Source organism: Halichoerus grypus, chromosome 7 (genome assembly GCF_964656455.1).
Source record: "Halichoerus grypus chromosome 7, mHalGry1.hap1.1, whole genome shotgun sequence".
In the NCBI taxonomy this organism is placed as follows: Eukaryota; Metazoa; Chordata; class Mammalia; order Carnivora; family Phocidae; genus Halichoerus; species Halichoerus grypus.
Window position 1 is genome coordinate 87,095,151 of NC_135718.1, and position 8,875 is coordinate 87,104,025.

Consider the following 8,875-nt stretch of genomic DNA (forward strand, 5'->3'; position numbering starts at 1 on the left):
CCGCGGTCAGGAGTCGCCCGCACCTCTGACTGGACCAGCTGGGCGCCCGCCGCTAATCGCAGACTATAGGTCATGTCCCTCCCACATACCTCAGTAACACTGGTAGAGCGGTGGACACTTCATAGTTACCACACCACGATGGCACCTATCAAAATTCACACTCCTCATATCACCTACTACATAGTGACCGGAGATACATGGAGGTTTCTCACTGGGCTTTAATTTTTCTGCTGCCAGACACAGATGTCCCACTGCCTGGCCTGGGGTGACAAGAGCTGTCCTTCTAGGTGAGGACGACCTGGGGTGATTCCACCTCCGACCCAACAGGTGCTCTTTTCCAGGAACCGGCAGCCTTTCTACACCTGGAGGGACACACGAGCCACCTGCAGCCACTTGAGCTGCTATTCTCCTGACACTTCTGTTAGAAAGTGGCCTTCGGGGCGCCTGGGTGGCTCCATCGGTGAGCGTCTGCCTTCGGCTCAGGTCACGACCCCAGGGTCCTGGGATCGAGCCCCACATCGGGCTCCCTGCTCCACGGGGGGCCTGCTTCTTCCTCTCCCACTCCCCCTGCTTGTGTTCCCTCTCTCTCTGTGTCTCTCTCTGTCAAATAAATAAATTTTTTAAAAAGTCTCTTAAAAAAAAAGAAACAGATGTTTACCGGAGGGGAAAAAGGCTTGAATACAAATACTAGGATAGGGCTTCTCAAATGTGTGTGTTGTGTGATTCCCTTGACTCGGAGCAAGTCTGTGGCATTCTCCCTATACTGCTTAACACGGGAAAAGACCCCCAAATCACTGGAGCAGCTTCGGATAAGACACCAGTGAGGTAATGTCTGGTTTTTGTTAAATATCCCAAATAGATTACTCACTCTTGCTAGATAAAAGGTAAAGACACTGTCGTGTTCTAAACACAAATCCTGCGGAAAACAGCCCCCCCCCCCCGCCCCGTCCTGCACTGGGGAGCCTCGAGGCTGTCCCAAGACCACAGGTGAACCCTCCTGACAGCAAAACCAGTCGGCTCTGGGACCTTTGCCAGCTCCTTTTCCCTGGGACCCAGGCCACCAGGGAGAAGGGGGATGCTCGTTTCCCACACGGTCTCCTCTCAGAGTGCAGGGCAGTGCTCTAGCCTCCAGGGGCCAGAGTCGGACCCCAAAGCCTGCAGACAGCAACTCTTGCCCTCAGGGCCTTCAATCCTGTGCCTGGGAGCAATTCCTTCCATTTAAAAAGCACTTTGTGCAGTTGTTTTTTAAGATTTTATTTCTTTGACACAGAGAGAGCAAGCACAAGCAGGGGTTGCGGCAGAGGGAGAAGCAGGCTCCCCGCTGAACCAGGACCCCGGGATCATGACCTGAGCCGAAGGCAGAAGCCCAACTGACAGAGCCACCCAGGTGTCCCAAGTATTTTGCAGTTCACAAAGAATTTCCATGTGCATTGTTTCAACTCACAAGAACTTTGCAAGAGGAGCAGAGAATAGTGAGGCTCAGATCAGTTCAAGGACCAGGAAGGGCCTCCAAACGGGGAGTGTGGACCCCAAGGCCACAGCTGTTTCCCTGCACCCACTGAGGGGGTTTAGAGGCCTGGGAGAGGCTGACAAGAGGGCAGGGACTCACTTTCTGGCCCCAGGGGTGGGTCCAGGCCCACACTAGCCCCGCCGTCCTGCCAGGGGACCCTCTGTCCTGTCCACAGCTGCCCAGGGCTGGGCTGGTCAGTGCTGCTGTTCTGCAGGGAGACTAACCAAGCGCCAGGGCAACGGATCACCTTCCCCAGGGTCCTCACTCGCCGCCAAGTCCACCCACGCGCTCTCTGACCCTCTGCGGCGGGGCCCTTGAAATGTCATTTCACAACATCCTGCTGGACCTCGGGGCGGCGGATGGTAATCCCGTTAGCATCGGCCCGGCTCCCAAACAGGCTCTGCGGCAGACTTACTCCTCCCGCACACTGTTGCCAGGACGGCTGGCCTGGAATCTCGGTGGCAAGCTCCAGACGGTGCCCAGAAGCTTCTCCGGGATGTGCGAGGGCAGCCCGCGAGGGTGAGCAAGCAGCCAGCTGATGCTTGGGCCACCCCGCCCTCTGTGAACCCTCCTCCCCCACCCCCCTACAAGCCGGCTGTGTGCAGGGGGGCCTGCACCGAAGGGCTGGCAGGGGCTGGAGGGTGCTCTGGGGACTGTTCGCTCAACCCCTCGGAGCACCTCGTTCCTGCATCCCCTCCCCTAAGAGCCTCAGCGAGGCTTTCCGTGCTCCTTGGGGCTCCCAGGCCCTCCTCTGAGGACATCACCAGCCTCCCATGGGGGCAAGAGGCTTTAGTAATCTGGACCTAAATAGCGTGGAAATGCGGTGAATCCTCAAGGGGCAGAGCAGCACCCCAGGGGTACCTGCGAGCCTGAAGCCAGACCAGAGTGCCTGCCTCCGTCACCCCCATTCCGCTGGCCGCAGCCAGGGGCGCGGGGCAGAGCAGAGAGTCACAGTCACCCAGGGGTTGCACTGCGCAGGTGACAAGGTGATTGTTTTTTTAAAGATTTCATTTATTTATTTGACAGAGAGAGACACAGCGAGAGAGGAACACAAGCAGGGGGAGTGGGAGAGGGAGAAGCAGGCTTCCCGTGGAGCAGGGAGCCCGATGGCAGGGCTCGATCCCAGGACCCTGAGATCATGACCTGAGCCAAGGGCACACGCCCAACTGACTGAGCCACTCAGGCGCCCCAAGGTGATTATTTTAATAGAAACACTTTTTACATATGTTCTTTCTCAATCCTTAGACTACAACTGTGCCTGGAACATAGTAGATGCAAGTGTTGCTTTCTCCGGATGAGGCTGGAAGGGAAAGTTTGATCCCCACTTGACAAAGGAAGCAGCCGAGGCCTAACTGTTCAAGGTTAAATATGAACAGGAGGGGACCCCAGCCTCAGACGCAGCGCTCCTGGCCGCGCACGTCCAGCCCCAGGACCCCAGGACACCTCTCGAGTCCTTCATCCCATCCGTCCTCCTAAACCTCTCATCTGGGCACCGCCTCACTGCACCTGACCCGGTTCTGGGCACTTCGGATCAGTTCGCCAGCCCAGTCCTCACAGTACGGAGGAAGGTAGCCTGTTCTCATTCTGTGCAGGAGGAATCGGATGCCTGTGTGGGCCGAGTGATTTCCCCAAAGGGCACAGGGGCCGTCCGGCTCCCAGGTCCGTTGGGTGGGCGCTGTGGTCCTGAATGCCCCCCCGCCTCAGACACCGGTCAGGGGGTCCCTCGAAGGTCCTGCGTCCAGCATTCGGTATGTGCTCACCAACTCTCTACTGAGGAAGCGCCAGACAGCTGGGAAGGGGGGAGGCCACAGAAGGCCGTCCGCTGAACCGACACTTTCCAGGTCTACCTGGGCAGGAGCTCCTTCCTCTGCTTTTCCCAAGACCCTAAACAGCCGCAAAACAGTCCATCCTCTGGGGCACCTGGGTGGCGCAGTCGGATTAAACGTCTGACTCTTGGTTTCAGCTCAGGTCGTGATCTCGGGGTCGTGAGATCGAACCCCACACTGGGCTCCACGCTGAGCGCGGATTCTGCTTGGGATTCTCCCTCCCTCTCCTTCTGCCCCTCCCGCTCATGCTCTCGCTCTCCAAAATAAACAAATCTTAAAAAAAAAAACCCCAAAACGGTCCCTCCTCTGATGGAGTCTGAGTGACCAGCCCCTCTGAAGGCAGTACCAGCTGCTGGAGCCCCAGCTCAAGGTCCGACTTCGGTCCCTGGGACCACACACTTCTGTGTCTGGGCCTAGAATCAATGGGCTCCCCGCAAAAGCTAGAAATGTGACTCGCAGCTTCTATGCTGACGGGCCGAGGTGGACTCAAGTGCTGAGGACTTCCCAGAACGTCCTGGTGAATCAGAGGCTCAGGTTGGGACAAATCCAGAACATGCCCACAAAGGGCCGCAAGGTGCACATGGAAACCTCATCTGAGCCATCTGGTCTGGAGGGACGGGGGCCTAGAAACCGCCCAGAGAGCAAACTTCTCTGGGGGAAATGATGAGTCAGCCCAGCCCAGAAACTAAAGCCTTCCCTGAAGGCCTCTGCCACAGACCCCGCTGAAGCTCTTCTTGGAGGAGCCAGAGAGGGGTAAGGCCAGCTACAGAGGACCCTGGGATCCAGAGCGCGAAGCCGTCTGGTCCCGGGCTCGGCCAGGACATGGGTGGGCACAGACCTGCGGGGCGGGGAAAGCGACATGGCTGTGCTGGGGGGCAGCGTGGGGTGCGGGCGAGCAGGTCCCAGCCAGCCAGACGCGCCAGGCAAGATGGGACAGGACGGCGGGCCCGACGGGGACGACTCAGCCTTGGTCCTGGAGAACAACTTCCTTCTGTGTGTTTCCCTCCCGGCCACAGTCACTGCTGCCTGCAAGAAAGCACAAAGCCAACCAATTACCAGGTCTAATTATCTGCCTTCAGCCTCCTGCTGGCAGCGGCCGCCGAGGCTCTTGCCAAAACGCCGCTTCCCCAACACCCTGATCCAAAAGGCCCCACGTCGGCAAGAGAAGGCTCTGCCGGCCCAGACCAGCTGTAAGGTTTCCTCGCCACCGGGACAGGCCACAGGGGTTCAGCTCTCTCCCTGGAGCCCCTGGGCCTCGGCGTCGGCCCCTGGAAAGGTGATGGCGCCGGCCCCCTGGGACTGCGGCAGAAAATGACAGAGCAGCAATGATGGCCAGGGAGGGGAGGCAGCTTCCACAGGCCTGTTTGTGCTCGCAGCGGTCAGGGCTTGCCCAGGGCTGCGCCTGGGCCTCGGGGCCCAGCACGGCTGGAAGATGGGCCGGCGCGCTCCAGGGGATGCGGAGAAGCTCTGGGGGCGCCGTACCGTGGCCTGGCCACATTTCCTTGCCCTTCCAAAGCAGCCATCCCATCTCTGCCCCTGGAGGGCCTGAGACCTGTCAGTCTCTTCCTGCCCTGCACCGAGGCGCCCTCCGACTGGCGCGACCGCAGGCCAGCCTCCAACCCCAGCAGCCTCGAGGACCACGTGGAAGCTTTCGAAAGCAGGGAGTCGGGGGGGAAGGTGGCCGGCCCCTCAGCCCCCAGCCCTGCAGCCCAGGGGACCCGGGCCAGGTGCCTGTCACTGGGCAGTTCTGAAACTAGAGAAGAAGTGGGAGTGACTTGCGGCTGCGGCATGGAGAGCGGGGTGCAGAGGGTGCAGAGGGCTCTAGGGACCTGTTGGGTCTGTGCAGACGCCATTCCAGCCCTGCGCTGAGGGACGGAGGGACTGCCGGCAGCCTGGGGGCCATCAAACCCCAATGGAAGGAGGGAGGTGCCGGTGACTCGGCCCCAGAAGAAAGGAGGTCTAGAAGCCCAGACGGACATGTTTCTCAGCCCCGACCCCATGCGTGCGACAGCTCATCCATCTTGGCACACATGCCTGAAAGGTCTCTGGGGATACAGAAATCCCCCTGGCCGGTGATTAAAAAAGAATGTCTTCCTACAAACTGTGGTGGGGGTAATTTCTCCATGTGTCATCATGCTCGTCATCAGCAAGCACCAACCCACCGTGCAGGACAGTCTGAGATATTTGGTTACGAAGGTCAGCGCCTGCCCCCCACCCCCAGCCCTACGTCCTGAAGATGGACCATAAAGGCCAGCAAAGCTTAGCAGGAGCCTGAGTGGCTGGACACCCCCGCCTTGCACCTGGTCACATGCAAGGGGACATACAACACCCACCTTTGCACACTTTATTCCTTGCCTCTTTGGCAGGGACTGGAAGGCTGGGTGAGGTGGGAAGGGGGAGAGCGTCTTAGGAGGAGCCGAGCGTGCTGGAGTGAGAGCAGGGCGCTGTGGGGCGAGGCTCCCGGGTCTGCATGGGGAAGGGGCCAGGGCAGTCTCCACTTCCCCTGGGCCTGGGCTGAGCTTCTCGCACTGTCCCTCTGGAGCTCTGGCCTTGGCGGGGGTCCCTTTCTGCCCCCTTGCTGCGGTGAAGGCTGGGGTTATCAGCACCCTGCTCCCCGTGGCCCCCCACGAAGCTCCTCCAGCAAAGACACTGTCAAGACGGGGTGGGGTGGGACGGAAGCACGCTGCCCTCCACACCTCCGGGGCCACTGCCCCCTTCAGCACTCTCTCCCGGGCGGCCACGCTGGGCCACTCTGCTACCAAGCTCACCAAACTCCAGGTACCCCGACCTCCCCCGGGGGAAGGGTTGCACCTGCTCCCCGAAAGCTTGTCTCTGTGCCTTTGCTCACACTCTCTGCCTCCAAAAGCCTGGCCCTTCCGTCTATCATCATCGAACTCCAGCGCCCCTGTGCAGCTTTTCCTGCTTCCCACCCCAGTGCGCCTTGTCCGCTCAGCACAACTGTGTGACCTGATGGTACATGCCGCTCATTACAGCGAGCCCTGGCCCACATGCCGCCGTTTCCGTGCTGGGGCCACCCCCCTGCCCCACAAAACCCACGTGAGTACGAGGTAGGCGCCAGGAGTGTGGACTGACCAGACTGAAAGACTGAGCACAGAACCGCAGCTGGGACTGGTCAGGAGTCCGCAGTCACCCAGAGGGTTTCCGAGGCCCAGCCCGCAGCCGAGTGGAGATGTCCTCTGATTTATTAATTAATGCAAACACAGTTCACCCAAATGCTCCAGGGCACGGTTAGGAAAAAATCCGGCACATTTAAAAAACGATAAAAATAACATTTACCAGCCTAGAAATACCTCCCCGGCCTTTCTTCCCAGCGCCGTCCCCCCGGCCTCCCAGGCCCCCCACCCCCCACCGGCGGGTTGTCCCGTTGACCCGCCGCACTTCTTCGGTGACTAACAGAACTCCTGCCGGCGCGCTAACCGGGTTACTGCGGAGGCTCTCCGGCCAGCCCAGCCTTCCACGCAGGCTGCTTTCCCACTACCTGCGTCTCATCTGTTCCAGCTTCCTGATTTGCAACAACAACCTCCATTGTCCCCCACATCTGGGACTCCGGGTTTCAAGTGAATCTCCCTGAGGCAGGGAACAGAAGATGTTGCTGTTTTGGTTTGTCTCGCGGACAATGGGGCCATTCTCCGGGGCTGCAGGCAATGCAGGGGAACCTGAGCCCTGATGGGACCCGCCAGGTGGGGAGCACACAGGAGTAAAATTCTGACCTTTTCTTCCCAGCTACTTGGGTGTAAGTTTCATGCCAATCAATTTCAGATGCAACTGACAAGCCGGGAGCCTGGGGATCTTGAGGACCCCCGTCTCTGGCCTTGGTCTCTAGAACAGCCAGCAGAGGGCTGGGGCAGGTCTGACCTGGCCTGACCCAGCGTCCCCCAGAGAGGGCAACGTTGAGGGTGGTCTTCCCACCCCCAAGGCTCAGTCATTGCCTCTCAACACCCCCCTCCCGCCCCGTTATTGTTTCTGAGATGTTTTCGTTCTGCTTAAATCGGTTTCATCTGAAAGAGATCATTACCTGCGAGGGGCACCTGGCCAGCTCAGTGAGAAGAGTGAGCTACTCTGGATCTCAGGGTAGCGAGTTCGAGCCCCACACTGGGCGTGGAGCCTACTTAAAAAAAGAGAGAAAGAGATCATTACCTGCCCAATGGATGGCAATGTCAGCATTCCTGGAGTGGGATGCACCTGGGACAGCCTGAGACAGGCTCCAGGAGCTCTGAGACGCACCTGGGGGTGCCTTACCCGCGGGGGTGGCGAGCCGGTTCTCACACCTGCCGTGGTCTCTGCGCCCCTCCCCCCCCTTCAGCCAGGCTCCTGGAAGGAGCTTTGTCTCTTAGAGAACTTCTCTACCTTTGCCCCTCCCAGCCTCCAGGTAATCCTACTGTCCCCAGGCAGTTCCCAGGGCTTGGGACCCCAGGCTCGGGGAGTGCTGAATGTGGGCCCCCGGGGCAGCCCTGGGCTACTCCCCCTGACACACGGGGACACGAGATTTCGGCATTTTATACAGTCACACCTTCTATCATTGGGTCTGGACCTCTGACCGGCCGGCCCCCACACCCCAGGGAGGGGAGGGGACGCTTAGATCTGCCCGGCTCCCCAGTGCGCCTCAGGTCGCAGCTGCAAGTGCTCCAGAAAGGCTCCTTCCGTGTTGCCTTCAGCTCTGATTATTTGTCACCTCGCCTTACCCCGTCCCCTCTGCTCTCGTTAGCGTGCAAGCCTCTCTGCACTCAGCTCTGTGCTCGCCGCGGCACGGGACAGGGGCTCAGTACCTCCTTAACCAATTCCACTGGGTGGGAAGTTCCTGGCGAACACTTAGGCGCCCGGGCTGTCTCCCGAAAGGAAGTGTTGACTGAGCAACACGTAACCAAAGGCACCCGAAGCGACGATGCTGGGAGTCAGGCTGGCTCCCCGGGTCCCCTTCCTGCAGGGACGACTCCCCGCGACTGTCGGCACACCACTGCCCCCCACTGGACACGGGGCGATGCAGCCGCCGTCACAGCTCCTTCCTGCCCCGTTCCGGACACAGCTCCCAGCCTAACCGGTTTCTCGGCGGGCTCCTCTCCCCGTGATCACTGTCTCCGCCTGACTGCTTTGCTGTGACTCCATGTCACCCAGGAAGGTACGCGGAACAGCGGCTGCTTGGAGTCCCGGCACGTCGCGGGTCCCGTGAACACCGCCTGAAAACCAAGGCGACCCAGAGTCGCTGGCAAGCCGGCCGTACTGCGGACTGTTACTGTGATGATGAACCCTCTCCTTTGGGGAAAGATCAAGGGCAGGGAAAGCACACAGGTACCGCCAGGTCCTGGGGGTCAGACTGCTCCCTCCTTCCCCGGGACACGCTTCCTCTCTTCGATTACAGGGATTCGTGAATTTGCCTGATTATTTCCGCCCTGACCCCACTAGCTTGTAAGTACTTTGTCCAGCCCAATGACTGCCTGTAACGCCCAGGGACTCAATTCCTGGCAACAGGATAGGAGTGGCTTAATTTGCCAACAGCAAGGGTAAAATAAACAAAAAAGAA

General features: G+C 59.6%; 1 long non-coding RNA gene across 1 annotated transcript; it reads right to left on the reverse strand.

Annotated features, from left to right (window-relative positions):
• Positions 1-2,500: 2,500 nt before the first annotated feature.
• On the reverse strand, positions 2,501-8,517 carry LOC144382582 (uncharacterized). Its single transcript, XR_013449799.1, has 3 exons — positions 8,124-8,517; positions 7,373-7,465; positions 2,501-4,362 (listed from the first exon to the last, which is right to left on the reverse strand). It is a non-coding gene; the product is annotated as an uncharacterized LOC144382582 (long non-coding RNA).
• Between the last annotated feature and the right edge of the window lie 358 nt (positions 8,518-8,875).